The sequence below is a fragment of the Tarenaya hassleriana genome, unplaced genomic scaffold, assembly GCF_000463585.1.
Source record: "Tarenaya hassleriana unplaced genomic scaffold, ASM46358v1 Cleome15, whole genome shotgun sequence".
NCBI lineage: Eukaryota > Viridiplantae > Streptophyta > Magnoliopsida > Brassicales > Cleomaceae > Tarenaya > Tarenaya hassleriana.
In genome coordinates, this window is record NW_010964923.1 from 964,153 (window position 1) to 969,340 (window position 5,188).

The following is a 5,188-nucleotide window of genomic DNA, read 5'->3' on the forward strand; positions in this document are numbered from 1 at the left end:
GACATTACTTTTTTTTTCTAATTAATACTACAATTTTTTTCTAATTAATACTACAATTATTAATTTTCATGTTAATTAACATGATCCACGTCGTGCGCGATGATTTGTTGTCCCAAACACTTTAAGTTCATCGGTAACCTATTTTTTATGTTTTTTTCTATAAATTCTGTAGAATTGTTTTAGGTATTTGTATTTATATTTATATTTATATTTATAGACATATTTTGAATAATATAATATATGTTACAGATATTCAAAATCGTACTAAACTTAAATCTCATATCTTCTAATTATAACCAAATAAATTACAAAAGGTGACATAATTAAATGATTATAAATTTTAGAAAATTGAAATATTTTAATTAAAATATAAATTTAGAACATGTTGAATATCTGTAACATATATATTCAAATAATAGAAAACACTTGCAATTCCTCCGACTAATAAAATTTTCTAAACAGCGATACCTCCCTTACCTAGAGAGATAATAGGGCCAATTAAATGTCCCCCACTCGTGTGTGTGACTAAATAAAATAATAAAAATTCGGATGAATATTTTAATTATGTATTCGCTCGTAAACCATGAATATAGGCCACAAACAATAATATGTATCTTATAAAAAAAACAATAATATGTATATGTGCGACTTATTTCTTTTTATTATTTAAAGCGGTGTCCCACGCTAGGCTGCGAACAGCTTTGTGTCGGATATGACGTAAACCCTCCAAAATATGACGAAGACAATGGACATATATATATATATATATATATATTATACTCGTAATTAAGTTTATGGATTATTTAATTTGTTTTCTAATTATATATACAAACAAAAAATGAGCAGTGTTCATTTCATAATCTCTCACTTATGTAGCTATTAGATTATATCATTTATTGACCGACAATATTATTTGACGGTTTCATTATATTAATCATCGAATATTAGGGGGGAAACCATGTAAATTTCAAGTAATACTTTAAAATATGGCGTAAGTGCCTTTAGTAATTAATTAGGATTTGTTTTTTAAAAAAATTTTACATTCTGAAATTATCTGTCAAAATAGGCAGATCCACGTTAATAGTAGTTATTTAATATATACTAAATATATGGTATGAATATATGTCTAGCTATATGTATGTATGTGCTTAAATTTTTATAGTTCTCGAAAAAAAATATGTGGAATTATAAAAATTCCCAAATAAATATATAAATTATTATTTTTTATAGAATAAATGAATGCATGCATTGAATTGATATATATTTATATAATGATGTTGATGTTTTTACATTGAAAATTTTATTTATTTAGAAGATTTTAATAATTATATATATATATATATGATTTTAATAATTATATATATATATATATATATATATCATCTTTCATATTTTTTCAATTTGTTATTAATTCGTTTTCATATCTACCTAAAAGTTATAATACACTAATATTTTCATGGGCATCGTTAAATAATTAAACAACATAGTGAATAGTAACCAATTGAATTTTGAAAAAAGGTTAAAAATTAGAATAGATTTATGGTGTTTAAATATGAGTTTAATAAATTTCAAGAGTAGTTTATAAATGTTTAAAAACTAAGTTTGGAAATTTGAAATAGTTAATAAAATAAAAAAATGAATTTATAAAGTTTGAATTCACATAACTAAATGATTTGAGTTTAATTAACTATTAAAAAATTTAATTTCACTCAACTATTTATCCCATGTTACTAATTATGCATTAGAAAAATCAGAACAAGAGGGCATTATATCAAAAATACCCTCCATTTGCTATTTTTATTTCAAGACATACCCTTCTCCAACTGTGACCATGTGATCCATGTGACCAGAAATTTAATCTTGGTCATATGTGATTATAGGTGAAGAAGGGTATACCTTGAAATCAAAATAGCAAAGTAATGGTATTTTTCATAATGGTTGGACGTGTACATAGTCCACCGAAAATATAAAAAGAACAAAAACTCAATAATCTTCTCCCACAAGTGCTTAATATTCTATTATATACACACATCATCTCTCTCTCAATACACATCTATATATATATATATTATAGCATATGGCTATCACAAAAGATGTGTATATATAGGTCCGTTATACATAGAAAATTATACTCAGCATTTCTTCTCTGCTCATCATTTCATCCCCAAATTTTTATTCTCTCTCTCTCTCTCTCTCTCTCTCTCTCTCTCTCTCTCTCTCTCTCTCTCTCTGATTCTGCTTTCTTTCTATATATACGTCTTTCAGTCTTTCTCCGCATACATAAGATCACAAAAGAAACAAAGTGTTTGGACACACTACTCGCCGCATATACACACATCAAGTTGTGGTCCGAGAAGATATTTTTCCAAAACATTAATATTTTTTCTTCAATTCTTGAAGAGATTTCGGTATAATCGCAATGAAATTCTCACTTTCTTCTCTCAAGCAAGTGCAACCAATCTTGAGCTTCAAGGGCAAATTCGGCATCGACGTTCCATTTCTCCGTCCCAAAGACAAAGTCGTCTTCGTCATGGGAGCCACCGGCACCGGCAAATCCCGCCTTGCCGTCGATCTCGCCACTCGTTTTCCGGCAGAAATCATCAATTCCGACAAGATCCAACTCCACGAGGGCCTCCATGTCGCGACCAACAAAGTCACTCCACAAGAATGCACCACATGTTGGGAATAATAGACCCTAACGCAAGCTTCACTTCCTTCGATTTCCGCTGCCTTGCATCGCAAGTAATCTCCTCCATTGTCGCCAAGGACAAGCTTCCGATCGTAGCAGGCGGGTCAAACTCGTACATCGAAGCTCTTGTGTCTCAATCCACTGAGTTCTTGCGAAACTACCAATGTTGCTTCATCTGGGTCGATGTTTCTTTACCCGTACTCAACTCGTTTATATCGAGACGTGTTGATCGGATGATGGAGGCGGGTTTGGTCCAAGAAGTTAGGAAAATGTACGACCCGAAAGCAGATTATTCGGTAGGAATACGCCGTGCCATCGGGGTCCCTGAGCTTGACCAATACTTACGTATGGAATCTCTTGTTGACCGTGGAACGCAGAGGAAGATGCTTGATCTAGCGGTCAAGAACATAAAACAGAACACAGAGATCTTAGCTTGTCGGCAGCTACAGAAGATTCACAGGTTGTACAAGAACTGGAACTCGTGCATGCATCGTATTGATGCCACCGAAGTGTTCCTAAGACATGGGAACGACGCTGACGAGGCTTGGGAGAATCTAGTGGCGAGACCAAGTACGAGGATTATTAACAAGTTTCTTCTGCCCGAGGAGAACCCTTTGACCACCGTGGTGTTGCCGGAAAGTACCCTTTCCCCGGCGGCGCATGTGGGGAGAGTAGGGCCCACAATATGATATAGATGGACTTGTGATGATAAGAAAGGGTTTAATAAAATATTGTAAATGATTACACAACTTATTACGGTGTGATAATCAAGAATACGTGTATATCTTTCGGTGTGGCGCCCTTTTTTTGTATATTTGTATTCACTTGTATATTTCCTATATATATATATAAACCAAGTTCTCGACAAAACTCGATCGAGTTTCTTTTCATCACGTAAAAACAAAGACGATGTAATCTTTAATTCAAAATTTGATATATATATATATATATATATATATATATATATGTTACAATTTCTATTCTCGTCACTTTTTAATGTGTTTTTTTTTGTAACGTCACTTTATACGTAGATCTTATATATATACATATATATACATACATCTTGTTATATCTAATATCTTGTAGATACTACCTATATACTCATATTCCCAAAAAAGGAAAACCTCCAATCATAGCATAACGGAAAAAATAGAAATAAAAGCATAAAAATATGATGTATTAAATTTGGTTGAAGACATATAGACAAATGAAAATGCTAATCGGCATCGTGAGCAAATAGAATCAATCTAGTCACAAATACTCTTCTAAATATCAAATTATCATATCATATTTGGTCACCAAATCAAATATATATATATATATATACACGGATTTAGAGATTATAAGATACGTGAAAATTTAGAAAAATTCCACGAGGAATATTGTTTGGGTTGGCAAAGGGAAGCATCCAATAACAACACATGGAAGAGTGGAAGGAGCCGTACAGCTAAGGGGGATGGAAGTGACAAGTCAACGCTTTTGGATTTTGTTTTTTCCGTACAGAGAGAGGAAGCGTGTGGGGGAGGTGGGTCGCATAAACCGTATATAATGGGACTTAAGACATTTCGTACAACAAGTTCTTTAATTTAATTTAATTTATTATTTATATATATATATAGAAAAATCCCAAAAAACATTTAAACTTTACAATTTTGACTGAAAAATACCGAACTTTTGTTTTTTTCAAATAAATATTAAATATTTTAAATGAGTTTAAAAAATACTAAATTTTTAAAATGATCCAAAAAATACATAAACTTTTATGCGATCGTCAAAAAAATACTAAATTTTTAAATGATTTAAAAAATATATAAACCATATATAATTGTAAAAAATATACTAACTATAATAATTTGACGTGTTTGTATTTTTTTATATCATGTAAGTTCATTTATTTATTTTGAGAATAGTAGAAAAGTTAATTATTTTTTTGACAAATTAAAAAGTTTAATTTTTATTTAAAAAATAAAAAAATTTGGTATTTTTTATCAAAATTAAAAAGTTAAATTTTTTTAGAATTTTTATTTTATATATTTTATATTTTTTTGTTATCTAATAAATTCTACGAGTTTTTGATCCAACTATATTTTTTATGGTCTAAAAATAATCTGTGTAACCGCAATTATAATGGTAATACCCTTTTCCCCACACCCGGATTCGAATACGGAACTTGGGACAAGTCGTGCAATATTTTATAGATAAATGTAACAAAATGCTAATGAAGAAAAAGAAAAAAAAATAAAGTTTAAGGCGGTCCACATTTATGCAATGAATAGACAAAAGTAGAGAAAACGATAACGCATCGATGGTTGTGATTGTTCATTTGAAATACCCTTAGCTCGTTAATATTATTCTCTTCTGTGTTTTTTTTTTATAAAATTTTTCTCCCAATGTGAGAATGGCATAACGAATTTGGAATATATCTTCTTCTTTTTTTTTTTTTTTTTGCAAAATGGTGAATATTGTTCCCAAAAAAAGAATTAAAGGAATTACAGGAAA

The 5,188-nt window shown here is 30.0% G+C and overlaps 1 pseudogene; it reads left to right on the forward strand.

The window, feature by feature from the left end:
• Positions 1 to 2,187: 2,187 nt before the first annotated feature.
• On the forward strand, positions 2,188 to 3,501 carry LOC104808669 (annotated as a pseudogene).
• Positions 3,502 to 5,188: the final 1,687 nt, after the last annotated feature.